This window comes from Otolemur garnettii, unplaced genomic scaffold, assembly GCF_000181295.1.
Source record: "Otolemur garnettii isolate 467f Iridium unplaced genomic scaffold, OtoGar3 scaffold00090, whole genome shotgun sequence".
NCBI lineage: Eukaryota > Metazoa > Chordata > Mammalia > Primates > Galagidae > Otolemur > Otolemur garnettii.
This window is the reverse complement of record NW_003852485.1, coordinates 257656-272831: the sequence shown is the minus strand read 5'-3', so window position 1 is coordinate 272831 and position 15176 is coordinate 257656.

The following is a 15176-nucleotide window of genomic DNA, read 5'->3' as shown; positions in this document are numbered from 1 at the left end:
TTTCTTTCTTTCTTTCTTTCTTTCTTTCTTTCTTTCTTTTTTATTAAATCATAGCTGTGTACATTAGTCAGTCACGGGGTACAGGGTGCTATTTCTATATACAATCTGAAATATTTTCATCAAACTGGTTAACATAGCCTTCATGTCATTTTCTTAGTTATTGTGTTAAGACATTTGAAAAGATTGTGAAAAGACATTTAGAAAGATTCACATGTACCCTTGTAAGATGAACCATAGGCGTGGTCCCACCAATCACCCTCTCTCCACCCATCCTCCCCCCTCCTTTCCCCATATTCTTGGGCTATCATTGGGTTATAGCTTTCACATGAAAGCTATAAATTAGTTTCATAGTAGGACTGAGTACATTGGATACTTTTTCTTCCATTCTTGAGATACTCTGTTAAGAAGAATATTTTCCAGCTCCATTCATGTAAACATGAAAGAGGTAAAGATATCTAACTCCAGTAAGATTAGCCCATATCACAAAATCCCAAAACTAGAGATGCTGGCATGGATGTGGAGAAAAGGGAACACTTCTATACTGCTGGTGGGAATGTAAACTAATACGTTCCTTTTGGAAAGATGTCTGGAGAACGCTTAGAGAACTAAAAATAGACCTGCCATTTGATCCTACAATTCCTCTACTAGACATATATCCAGAAGACCAAAAATCACACTATGACAAAGATATTTATACCAGAATGTTTATTGCAGCCCAATTCATAATTGCTAGGTCATAGAAGAAGCCCAAGTGCCCATCAACCCATGAATGGATCAATGATGTTTTCTTATTTTAGAAAGGAGTGCACCACTTAAATGATTTGCCTTGTTTCATGGCTTAGCTCTCTGTCATTTTGTGGTCTTGGAACCTGTAAAGATGATTCTCCTTTTCTGTAGACAATGGAAGTGGGCACTACTAAAATAAAGAAATATGTTATAGCTATCAAATACTTTCTTCTGGATATGGTAGTCAGCTTAAGCTAAAAATAGACTGCAACAAAAGCTCTTCTTTAAATATTATCAGTTACCTAGATCAACATGTTCTTTTTTTTTAAGAGGCAGCGTCTTAGCTATGTTGCCCAGGCTGGAGTTCCGTGGTTATTCACTGGTATAATCAGGGCACACTGCAGCTTTAAACTCCTGGCCTCAAGTGATCCTTCCACCTTAGTCTCCTGAGTAGCTGGGAACTATGTGGCCTTACCTAGACTGATATTATGAAGGAGGTGTGGATACAAGCATTATAATAATTACTAATTCAGAATGCCAAAAAGGTCTCTGATCTGGGGATATACAGAGTTCGGAATTATAAAAAGCTAAGACAATCTTGGATTATTAGACAAAGTGCCGAGTTACTGGATGTTTCGGGACAGTGTCCTTCACCTCCCCTTTTTTTTTTCTTTAAGTAAGCAAATTGTCAGCCTATGTCTCAGTCATAAATGATAGTTCAGGCCAGGAAAACAGAAGGTGGAAGTAAGGATATAAATAGAAGGTTTCTCTTTATGTTGTAAATGACCTGTGATGCCTAGACATTCTACCCAGGGAGACAGAGTGAGGCTCTTTCACAAAAAAATAAAAACAAACAAACAAGTAAATAATATAGCAGTTATAAATACAAACTCCCAGGATAGTTTGACTGGCAAATGTTATCAGATCTAATTGTTTGCCTCATTCTTCACCATGAGACACACAGGAAAGCTCGCAGGCATAGTGTACTTTGTCTTTCTCATGGGAGAAAGAAGGAAAACTGAAGGAAACAAGGACGGTGCCAGGACGTGATTAAGCAATCAGAACATTGTGAAGTCTCAAGGAACTGTAGTGAGAACAGTTGAACGAGAAGATAATGTACTGAAAATAAAAGTATGTGAGAAAGAAAGAAGACATTCTGGAGCCTTGATGTAAGATGAGAAGTTAAACAGACTTATTTCTGTATTCCTTTCTGTCACTCTCTTTTCTCATTTCCATCCTCTTCACTGAACCATCATGTCGAAGTCAGTGAGAAAAGTTAGTCTGGGCTGTTTCTCATGAAGGTGTACGCCAGCGATCCAGATGTTAGTATCCCTTATTCAGCGTGATTTTGATAAATGTACTCAAATAAGTAAGCACCCTCATTTCTACTAAATCATTTGGTGGGAATCACAGGGCAAAATGCCACAGTATGAACTAAGCCACATTGCTAGTGCTAGAAAAAGTGAAGATAGAGTTTTGTGCTTATAAACACTATTTTTACAACACTATTTAATATTTGTATTCGGTGTGATGTTAAAGTACTAAGTATTCTGGAAATAGACAGATGAAAGGACAGGCAAGAGAGTGGAAAGATAGGAAAAACATTTTGCAATTTTGTAACATTTCCATAGTATTGGAGCCTACTTTTAAAAAAAGTTTATTTTAATCGATTTCTCTCTGTTGTGCATGCTTCTCAACACAGTTATTCTTAAGAGTCAAGTGTTACCTTTGACAACCCAAAATGAGCGACTGAGGCAAAGATCTTAATCAGTGGAAATTTATTAAGTCTGTATTTAAGGACATGCCCAGGAAAAGCACAAACCATAGAAACATTTGTGACCTGTGTTGTCAGAAGAGGGGGTTGGGAATTCAGTATTTAAGGGGAGCTGACATACAGAAAGAAAAAGGAAAAAGGCAGGGTATGTAGTGACTCAACTAGTTACATTCTTGTGATACTTCAGTTATTAGCACCCAGAAAATCTACATTTCACATAAGATAAGGTAAATGTTTGAAGAGAAAAAGGGAGTAAAGGAAGAATCAGTTATGTAGATATCCCTGGGTAGGTGGAGGAATGATTGATCTTGTCTTTTCTCTGTTCTGCACCTGGGAAGATAAAACTTGTAATCTACATCAATAGTGAGGAATTGAATAGACTTTAGTTTCAGGAGCTAGACTTAACCTGCAGCTCTGACGTTACAATTTGAATATCCTTGTTTGGGGCGGGGCAGCAAGGAATTTCCTTGAGTCCCTGTAGATGACTGAGGCTTTCCACAGGGATCCAGCTAATGTATACTTTTAGTAACAGCTATTCATTTGGAAGACGGTGGCGTTGCATGACTTAGCATTTAGGGCTGACCTTTTTTGCATAAAGAGTGGGGGGGGGTGGCCCTAAATTTTTTTTTTCTTTTATACCTTTATGGTAGTTTTAAAGTGTTACTGGGAGAGTCCTATTTTTCCCAAGATATTTTAGTTTCTCCTGCTTTTAATTTCTATTGTTTAGCCATTCAGAATTGATTTCTTCAGGTATTCAAAAATGTCCCAATTGAAATGTAGATATGTCATGAAAGATAATAGCTTGAGCTTCCATCAGTTGAAACTAGGCTGGATGAGTGGGAATAGGTTCTTCAGTGAGATAAACCCTGCTTAAATGTAATATAGATTAATTGTAAAGATGGGAGAAGGGACGGCCATGTTCCAAGAGGATAGCTGAGCAGGAAGGTCAGAAATTTTTAGGTAGATAGGGAGTCTTGTAACTTGCTAAGAGAACTAGTTAGCAGTTGAATATAATTTCCACTTTAAAATTGAACAGATGAGTTACTAAAATGGTTGCTTTGGGGGGGCAGGTTGAAGAATTTTATGTTGTTCATCATCTTACTGAAAAAGCCTTATATAAACAGGCTTACTTTCTATTTTAAAATAAAGAAAACAGAGGGCTCAGACAGAAGTACCTGGTAATTGTGACCATGTGTAAAGTCCAAATATAGGCTATGACAATATTTCTACCTGCCCCTGCAAGAACTAAGACATTTGGTGAACTACTTTCTAAAATTTCAAACACCTCATAAAAAATTGAGAAAATAGAGGAAAGTAAAAAGAAATACATGTAGTATTACCTTCCAAAGTTGATTGCTGTTAGTATTTTAGAATATTTATTTCTAGTCTTTTGAAAATTTAATTATGTTTTAAATCTTTTAATGAAGGAAATAGACATCCATTGCACAAAGTTTAGGCAATTAAGAAAGTGTAAAGACAAAAACTTTTTTCAAACCCTACTAACTTAGAGACTCTACTATGAACATTTGGATGTATGATATTTCCTTCCTGCATTTATTTTTAATCTGTATAGATATGATGTGTCAGACTATTGGCTGTCCCTCAAATTCCTTCTGCTTTTCTTTCTGGACACCTGGTAATCCAGCTAAAAATTATATTTCCCAGATTCCTTTGAGGCTGTGGCCATGTGACAAAGTTCTCACCAATGAGACGTGAGCAGAAGTCACTCGTGCAATTTCTGCTCATTTTCTGTAAGGTGATTGCCATGGACCTGTTCCTCTTTTTCCTTCTCATTCATAGTGTCTGATTGCTTAGGCAGTAGCAAGAATTCGAGGCTAATCAGGAAATGGCACATGTACCCACCCTAATCTGAGCTCTGATTACAATCTTCATCTTGGAGAACCTGTGTGCCCTTTGAGGACTTCTAAAGGGATACTCAGGCAGAACAAAGCCTAAGAATTTGTAAGTTGGAAGTTAAGAGTTAGCAATCCCTTGGATTTAGTGGCCTTCCTTCCAAACAAATTGATGGGACCAAGAAGAAATTTGAATTTATATGTTAATATTTTCATAAATACTCTACAACTTTATAAATGTTCTGTTCTGTAAATATTTTAATAAATACATTAGTTTGGGCACATATTCTTATATCATTAAATATTCTTTGAACATATGATCTTTAATAATTGTATAATTATCATATGGATAAACCATTGTTTGTTGGGCATTTTAGTTATTTTCAATTTTTATTGTAAGAATTCCATTTGATCCAGCAATCTCACTACTGAGTATTTTCCCAAAGGGAAAAAAGACATCTGCATGAAAATATTCATAGCAGCACAATTCGCAATTGCAAAAATATGTCCAAGTGGCCATCAATACATGTTACTTCTCATATCCAGATGTGTTCTATAGAAACTATAAAAATAAAGAAAACAATTTAGAGTCTGTAGTCAAGGTCAATTGTCAAGGTGTTACCTTGCTAGCAGATTCTAGCCTCTTGTATTCCATTCTTTGCTGCATTCTTGCAGTCAAACATTATGCCAAATGATACTAAAATTTATCTTGGGATTGAAGTCGGGAAAAAGCCAGACAAATTATGAAATAGAATAGTATTAACGGAGGTTGGGATCCAGAGTGGAGAACAACTGTACTAAAAATAGATTTTGTTGTAGGGTTATAGCAACTTAAAAAATTCTGAAACAGGGCCAGGTGTGGTGGCTGAGGTGGGTGGATTGAACTCAGGAGTCCGAGACCAGCTTGAACAAGAGTGAGACCTCATCTCTACTAAAAGTAGAAAAACTGAGAGAGGAGGATCGCTTGAGCCCAGGAGTTCTGTGAGCTATAATAATGCCATGGCACTCTACCCAGGGTAACAGTGAGAGTCTGTCTCCTAGAAATGTAGTGCAGGGTCTACACCTTTTCTTTTAGAAAGGCTTGGCCAGTGATATAACATAGACTTCTTACGTATCTGCCTGTGTATGCAAACACACTTCCTATAAGGATACACAGAAGGATACCTAAAGTACAGAAGTGCTACAACATTCATGATAAATATATATTATTTCATAATAAAAAGAGCGAAACTAAAATGAAGTAACAAAGAATTTCCCCTTCTCCTCAATCCCGTTTTAATAAAATTTGGGAACAGTTACAGCAATGTATATTGCCTGTCATCAAATGATCGTAATTATTTAGGTGTCTTGAAGCCTTGGAAATACTTCAGGGTCGTATGATTGACGTTTACATCATTTGTAAGATTAAAACCATTATACGTTCGTTCTTCACAAAGCTGGAGAGATTCTACATTCTTCAGGATCAGCTATGTGGTAAGTGGAAGGAATGTGGTTGAGTGCCTCTCTGGTAGGTGCACCTCCCACTAGTTATTGATTCCAGAACCTAATCTTTTAAAGCCTCAGTTTCCTCATCTGTTAAGGGAGAATAATAATAATGCTTATTTCTCGGGGTTACTGTGTAAGTTGCTAGTTGATATTTAAACTATTAACAACATTAATGCTAGAGGAATCATACAGGTGGAAGTTTTTTTTTGTTTCAGAGCAATAGTGTAAGAAGTTGTATTGTGGCTCATTATTTGACTAAGATGAATTATTCACGGAAAAAGAAAGCTGTCTTCACAGGTGGTTGCCTGGTGTGGGTCAAGTTCAAGAACATACAGCCAGGGTAAACATTAAGTCTGAGGGTCTAGAGTTTGGGTCCAGGTTGAGGTTATGGAATCAAAGATTTGCGGACCAAAGTGAGAAGAGATCAAAGGAAAAGCAGATAAGGTAAAGCAGTGGGGGAGGTGATTTATTTTATCACTAAGAAATTTCCACTTCTACTCCCAGTGGTAAAACACAAACTCTGCTCCCACAAGTTAAGAGCCAGGGTCTGAGGCATCTATATCTTTAGATCTTTAACAGAATAGTGGTGTCAAACCAGGCACTTGTCCTGAATGGGCAGCTCGGTGAGTTAAGAGTTTTCAGAGACTAAGAAGTCCATTATGCAAAAGGCACTGAAGGAGTGCTACTGGGTTCTAGACTGGGCTCTGTGGAAATTACTCGGATACACAAACATTAGGAGATCAAGTGGCAGAAATATTTCAGGACTTCTGTATCTGTTCTTTTTTAACTTACAAAAAATTAAAATAAAATTTTAATATTTCAGGTTCTCTAAAAAAGTAAAGCTCAGGTTTGGGTAGCATTTGCCAATTTTCACCATGGACAATTTCTTTTTTCTTTTTTTTTTTGAGACAGAGCCTCAAGCTGTCCCCCTGGGTAGAGTGCTGTGGCATCACAGCTCACAGCAACCTCCAACTCCTGGGCTCAAGCGAGTCTCCTGCCTCAGCCTCCCAAGTAGATGGGACCACAGGCGCCCGCTGCAATGCCTGGCTATTTTTTTTTTAGTTGCAGCCATCATTGTTGTTTGGCGGGCCTGGGCTGGATTTGAACCCGCCACCTTAAGTGTATGTGACTGGCGCCTTAGCCACTTGAGCCACAGGCGCCAAGCCACCATGGACAATTTCAAACTACTAATGTGAACATGGAATTGGGAAGTGATGTGTTCAATAAGCTGTTGTGAACGGTTGCAAATAGACTTTAAAATTATTATGTTGAGCAAAAGAAGCCAGAGTATACATTGTCTGATTTGGTTTATATGAAGTTTATGACAATGTGTTGCACATATAACAGGGGTATGTATGTTCCTTTTTATTGGCTGTGTAGTATTCCTTCATATATTTATCCATTCATCTATTGATGAACATTTGACTTTTTTCTATTTTTCAGCTATTTAAAAAATTACTATGAAAATTTTTGCACAAAAATAGCTATGAACTTCTGGCACAAGCTTTTCTGTGACCTGTATTTTCATTTCTCTTGGATAAATCCCTAGGAGTGGAATTGTTGGGCCATAGCATAGGCATACATTTTATTTTACAAGAAACTGTATATCACTTTTGAGGCATTAGATATTCAAACTGAAAAAAACAATGTGGAACCAGGGATGTCCAATGTGGAACCAGTCTTTCCACACTACTCGAGATTAGAGAGAGAAACTCATGTGCTGTGATCTGAATGTTTTTGTTCCTACGATATTCATATGTTGGAACCTAATCCCCAAGTGATAGTATTAAGAGATGGGGCCTTTGGAAGGTAATTAGGGCATAAGAATGGAGCCCTCACAATGGGATAAGTGCCCTGATAAAAGGTGCTCCAGAAAAGGAGCTATTTTTGAGGAACAAGTCCTTACCAGACACTGAATCTGTTGGCATCTTGGTCTTGGACTTCCCAGCCTTTAGAACTGTGAGAAATAAATATTTTTTGTTTATAAGCCATGCAGTTCATGGTATTTTGTTGTAGCATCCTGAACAGACTAAGATGTGACAGTCTGTTCATTTAATTATAGAGTTCATTAAAAAATATTGAACATCTACTGTGTGCCAGACACTGCAGTATGCACAGAGAATACAGTGGTAAATAGCGCATGTAAGTACAATGTGCAGTCTAGTGACTATCCAGCCTCCTTTGGACCCATTTCTATGGTATTTTGTATAAATAAAAGGGACAATTATAGAGCTATTCTTTTGTCTACCTGGACAGCGTTTTGTGGAAAGTGACCCCTCACCCCAAAATCCAGTCAGATTTGGGGATTTTGAAGAATGGTAAATTGAATTTGCTTAAGGTCACTTTTGCTTTGTTTTATTATGTAGCCAGCAAACAGATGTGTGTCTACATTTTGGTGATCTTGTAGAAAGGGCAGAGTAAACACTCCACAAGGTCAAAATAGTCCAGAGCTGCGCGTTCCCTACCCTTGTTTGAGAGAGCATTGAGGGATGGCCTTATGACAGCCCTTAAGTCTCTATTCTATTCCCATATAAAACCAAGTCTTGGCTCGGTGCCTGTGGCTCAAGCAGCTAAGGTGCCAGCCACATACACCTAAGGTGGCGGGTTCGAATCCCAAGCCCGGGCCCACCAAATAACAATGATGGCTGCAACCAAAAAATGGCCAGGCATTGTGGTGGGTGCCTGTAGTCCCAGCTACTTGGGAGGCTGAGGCAGGAGACTCGCTTGAGCCCAGGAGTTGGAGGTTGCTGTGAGCGTGATGCCATGGCACTCTACCCAGGGGGATAGCTTGAGGCTCCTTCTCAAAAAAAAAAAAACAAAAAACCAAGTCTTTCCCTGTCACAGTTACCTAATTCTATGTTTTATTTCTTTCTGTGTCACTGAGCCTAACAAAAACTTCAGTGCAGTAGAACTCGTATGCTCATGTTGAATTTGCCAACACGAAGACATTATTTGTTCCTTCCAACACTAACCATCTTGTTGGAGAGAGCGAGCTTGGTGGGTGTTCTAGCCTCCTTCTGGGCAACGGAAAATAAGTGGTGAGAAAATATCCCCTAAATAATCGTGCTGCTGCTGCAAAAAGATCATCTCTTATTTTGGAGATAGAGAAACTGAGGCTAAACTTATCTGGGCTACATAGCTGTTACATTTTGAATTTGGGTCGATGTGGTTCCAAGTTGTGTGCCTTCCTGATTCCTTGGTAGCTAAATTATTGAGACCTCAGGAGGTTGAGAGAACTCTGTGTCTCCTGGAGAACCCTATGGCTAAAAGTTAAGTGTTTGCTCCTTTGGAATTCTTGTAATATTATGCTAAGGTGACTAGAAGTAGAGCAGCCCCAGAGATTTTTGCCTTAATAAGGGGGCATTTGCTAAAGGCTAGCTTGTCTTTCCCTTAGTATAGTTTTGCCAGCAAAACAGAGACAAAATCTACTTGCCTATTTGTCTACTTTACAAGATTGTTGAGGGGTGGCCCTTGTTACAGACTGCCAGTATAGATCCTCTTGAGGGGATACCAAGTTATCAGTGGGTAACTAGACATTCTGACTGAGTTTTCTTTCTGAGGAGATTCCTTGTGGATTCCTGTGTGTGAAGAGAGGAGAGCCTCGTGTGGCGCGTGCATCATGGAGGAAGTTGTCTTGGTATACAGAGTCTGCTTTGGAACATCACTTACTGTGCTAGCATTTCCTGCCAACATGGTATAGGGGAAAAAAAGCTATATGGTTTATTTTTAGTTTTTTCTTTCCTAGAACAAAACTTCATGTATCATCACAAACCAGCTGGAAGAAAGAAAAAATCCTGAAGAATTGAATTCAAACATTAGCAGCAGTTATTTTGAAGACAAGTGATTGACTTTAAATCTCCTTTCAGCAACAAATGCTGGCGTGAAAACCCTGGAAAGTTTAGTAGCAAGTTCAAGGAGCATAAAGTAAAGCCGAAAAACCTACTTTTTTGGGCCAGTTGTAACTACTCAGTTCAGGTTATTACTGTACTCAGCTATTAAAATTTAACATCCTGTTTTATAAATGTATAAAGACCAAAACAAGGTTTGAGGTAGTTCGAAACTAAAATATGAAATATGTCACTCTACATATATAAGGCACAATTTTGAGAAAATGGCTTTTTCTTGCTTTTTAGCCTTTTCTGTATAAATTCAGCTGAACATAAGAACACCAGGGGATAGATTCACCACATTGATTCTCAGTTCATAGAAAGGACTTTTTTTTTTGCCTGCTTACTTAGTAGGTCTGCAGCAATTTCTTGTTTTCTTATCTTACTCCGTCCTTGGTAATTAGCATATTTTTTCTTAGAGGAGCATATGGCATCCTTACTTGTAAACAAACCCTGCAAACCTCTTTCCATGATGTTGAGATCTGAACTGAACTGTAATTTATCAAGTCGTAATCATGGAAGCACATGCAGTCCCAAGATAATGAAATTTAACAGGCAGGTTTAGTAGGTAACAGGAACAGGACTAACCAGGCCTTAGACTGCTGGGTGATTCAGCCTATACCTGATGTGCGGAATCAAGGGATGATGTAAGGAGGCCCAATTGCAGCAACTTCAGCCTGTAAACAAAGCCGGGGCATATCAAAGACCTGACAGAAATACAAAGCTGCCAAGTCTATATTACAAATCTGGTTTAGTGACTCTTTGGGAAAACTGAAGTTGTTCTTTAAGCAGAACAGATTTTTGCTAAGATTCTTCTTGTCTGAGATAGACAGGACTAAAACAAGCTTGTTAGCTACCTGCTTTGTTCTATCTCAGTAAAAAGGGGGTGGGTATATGTGGTCACATTTTGGAGTTCATTGTCTGAAATTACATATGGAAAGTTCGCTTGTCTATCATCATAGTCAATATGTTCATCACAAGTGCAGCACACAAACAGCATCTATCTACTTCCTAAATATGTAGGTGTAACTGCAATCGTTCAAAGTTAAAAAACAACTTACGCCATTTAAAACAATTCTGGCTTTGAATTTGAGAGGCCAGTTGTGCAGAAATCATAGTGAATTTTTACAAATTAGTCATCAAAAATCCTAACAGGATAATTCAAATACTTCATTTTTCATATCGTGGCACCTTTGTACACCTAAGGAGAAAGTGTAGATGACCAAGTAGGGAGGTTAGATTGGGTACTTGGTTTTTTGCCAAGAGAATGTTTTAGCACTGTGTTAGAAGCTGTGTTTTTATAGCACCTTACCTAAGATATGTTAAGATATAGAGAAAAATGTTGATTAGCTATCTCAAGGAAGGGTGGAGAGGAGATGAAGATTGTGAAGGGTCTAGAGATTCTCCCTCATTTCTCTCCAATTCCCCAGTTATCCCTTGAGGCTGCCATGTCCTGTCTAGACTTTCCTTAAAGGCTTTATAGAACCAAAAGGACTCAGAAGAGTCACATCAATTTACATCCATCCATTTTAGCTGATTTCTGCATCTCAGAGAGAAGCCCTCTCAGAAATTGGAGCTAAGTGGTTTGGCAGTGGTGGAGTCCTGAGAGAACCTCAGGACTCCCCAGCAGGGTATTGAGGATTCAGGTTAGGTTGTCACAAACAGTATAGCTGATAGCCTATGAAGAAGATAAGAGTCAAAAGAGCTGGGTCTCCCTGGAGCAGTCATTTCATAAATTGTCCTTATAATGTCTGGCTCTATGTTGGTCAAATAAGTACAATAAACTCAAATGTATATTATCTAAGTTAAATCTTATATTAGTGAGTCTCAACTTTTGCTGCATATTGGAATCTCCTGGACAGCCTTAAGAAATACCGATGTCTGATTCCTACTCTTAGAAATACTGATTGAATTGGTTAGGTATGCAGTGTAGGGTTTGGGAGTTTTAAAAGCTCTCCAGGTGATTCCAATGAACAGTCATGGCTGAGAAACACTGCCTGTAAGCTACATTGAGCATTTAGGTAAAAATGCTGCAATTCACCTCTTCTTTTCTTTTTTTTTCTTTTTTGTTTTTGTTTTAGAGATAGAGACTTGCTCTCTCTCCTGGGCTAGAGTTCAGCATCATCATCATCATAGCTCACTGCCAACCTCCAACTCCTGGGCTGAAGGTGTCCTCCTGCTGTAGCCTCCCAAGTAGCTGGCACTGTGGGCACGTGCCACCATGCCTGGCTAAATTATTTTTTGTGTTTCTGTAGAGACAGGGGTGTCTCTCTTGCTCAGGATGGTCTTGAACTCCTGGCCTAAAGCAATCTACACACCTCCACCTCCCAGATTGCTAGGATTACAGACTTGAGTCACTGGGAAAGCCTGGCCCTACTTTCCTAAAAAGGTAAAAAATAAAAAAATTGATTTTAACTTTGTATTAATATTTCATAGTTCAACGGCCTATCAAGATTTGAGAGTTGTGAAATGTACATGTGCGATATAGTGATATCATGGGGCTCTGGGTAGCCCTTGCATGATGAGGCTTGCCTGCCCTTCACCTCACACCTTGCTGTCATACTATGTTTTGGCATGGAAGTTGTAAGACACTTGGGGATTGCATATCTGCCTGCTTATCCTTAGTAAATAGTGGACAAAGCAGAGGTTTGGGGGAACCAAAAATATCTATGTTGCCCTATTATGTGTAAGATAATTTGGGGTTTTGTTGAATCTTGTGTGTGTATTGTTAAGACTTTCTTTCCTCAGAAGAAAAATATGTTTTGTACAAGATTTGTCGACCAATCATAGCTGACATATTCTGCTTAACAGATATATTGCCTCTTACAATTTAAGTGGGAATAATGAAAGGCTTTGAAAATCTGGCAGGAAGAAAAACAGCTAACAACTACTTTTGGTTGTCCCAGGTGATGGTGAAGAAAAAAGAAAGAAATGGAATCAAGTGACTTATGGTTATACTGTCAAATCCCTTTAAATATTGATGGATTTGTTTTGGGATGATTCCCAAGGGATTCTTGCATTTTTATATTGTTGGTCCTCACTCCAGACTAGTTTATATGAACCCAGTATTCCTATACCCAGTAGAGGACTAATCTCTTGAAGGTTATGATTATGACTTTTCTCTAAGAATTATTAGCATCCAAGATGTGAGAACTAAAGCCGTAATGATGGAATAAACCAGGCAGGGTGGAGGTCTGGGGTCTCTCCATATCTGATCACTTAGATGGCTGACCATTCTACTGCCTCCAGTGCCAGCCCTGTCTAAGCCTCAGAATCTGTTTGCCTGAGAAGTATGTTAGCTTATAAAAAAAAAAGAAACACTTTGAAAAGAACACCATGACATATTCCTCAATCAGATTTTACAACATTATTTACTGAGACCATTAGACTTTTTGTAAAATTTTTGTTGTTATTGTTCTGTTTAGCAAAAGGGACAATAGAGAGCTTTAGAAAAGTCTCGTTATTCAGATAGAGAAAACCAAGGGTAGGTTTAAGTTAAGTTGCCAATTGCCAATACTGTGAGTTTGGAAAAGAACTAGGACTAGACTCTAGATGCTAAATCCAAGGCTTTTTCCTCCTTTGAGGTAGTTGAAGTTTCAAAATAAAAGAAAGGACCTCACTGGTCAATCTCACAGTTTAGGAAGGCTGATTGCGAGCTATGAAATTATTAAAGAAGATTTATCTTAATAGTATTCCTGAGAGAGTATTTCAGGTCATTTATACTGAATTTGATCATATTATAAATTATTTAATGGCGGGAGTATACAGAAGTATAGACTTGCCAGCAATATGCATTCAATAACATGCATCAAAAGCTTTAAAAATGTTCATAGCCTTTGCTCCTGTAATTCAACTTTTAAAAATTTTTCTAAGGATAGTCATGAAGGCTCAAGGATGTTCATCCAGGATTTTTGTTTTTATATTATACAAGATTAGTAATTGCCTAAATAGTCACAGGAAGGGAGATTGCTTGGTAAAATGCCATTTCTATTATATATGGATAATATGATGCAATATAGTTCACTATTAAGAATCATGTTTTTGAAGGCTATTTAAGGATCTTGAAAGAAGGTCATGATAAACAGCAGTCAAAATATCAGGTTTATAAAATATTACGTAGGACTTACTTCCAAATTTGTAAAAAAACAACGTATTTATATTGTGTACAGTCAGAAGACTTTAAAGATAGGAAAATGTTAACTATGGTCACCTGTGAGTGGCAGCATCATTTTCAACTTCATACTTTACTTTCCAAGTTTTTACCATGAAGCTTAATATAACATTACATAAACGTGCAAAACAAACATATCATTGAAAATCTGTTTTGGAAGGATTATCAAAGGGATTTATACCCATGTTCTTCTGATAGCAAACATTTGTCTCCAATGGAACTCATGAGCTAAACTTTCTGCCCTGTGAGAGAGATAGAGCAGAGGTACAAAGAGCCTCGTTTAAAGGGTAGATGGTCTGGAAACACCCTGAGCCCCATCTGAGGGAGGCTCCTGGGGCCTACTATAGAAAGGTAAGTATCTTAAAAGTGTCTAGGAGTGGGGATGTCTGAGGTCATGACAGAAAGCAACGTTAGAAAAGCATTATGTTTAGATGCTAAACATTATTTCCAAACTACTGGCTTTGGTGCCTAAGACTACACATTTCTGAAGTTTACAGAGAGCCTTTAAATGTCAGCATCATTTTTAGCCCAGAGCTCTTTTCTTACACAACATCTAAAAATATCTATTAGTTTAAATTGTCAGCATGTAAAACATTTGCTATGACTTTTTCTCATCGTATCACTCAAATCGTGTCAGAGCTAGAAAGAAAAAAATATGCCTGGATAATCTGGCAATTGCTCATATAATTGGCTGAGATTTTCATGAGGATATTTAATAGTGATTTAATAATGTTGGTAATAACCAGAAGAAGCCTAATCAGTTTTGTGTACTACACATATCCACTTAGATGTCCCAAACTCAGCTCTGTCTATGGTACCCACATACATTTAGTTGCCTAAGTCACAGATCTGACTCATACCCTAATTTGTGGTATCTGTAAAAGCATGCACGTGCATTAAGTGTTCTTTCTAAATTTAGGCTTGACTCACTCCAATCCATTCTCGGTTCTGCAGGTAGAGTGGATGCTCTGAAAAGGAAACAGGTTATGTTATTCCTCATTTATAATCCTTTCTTAGAATGCCATCGCCAACGTAATCTCCTTAGAATGGGTTTCAATGCCCATTATGATTTCTGTCCTGCTTGCATCTCCAGGCGCCAGGCTTGCCAATTCCCCAGATATGCCATCTTCCTAATTGCCGCAGGACTGACTCCTAGACTCCATTGTTAATGTTTTCTTCTTTGGGAATCAAGGACGGTTAAGTGCCTTATTCAAGGAGCTTCCCTGGGTGAAGGAAAGGGTGAAATGCTCCCATATTGGGAGCGTTCACTTGTGTGCCTT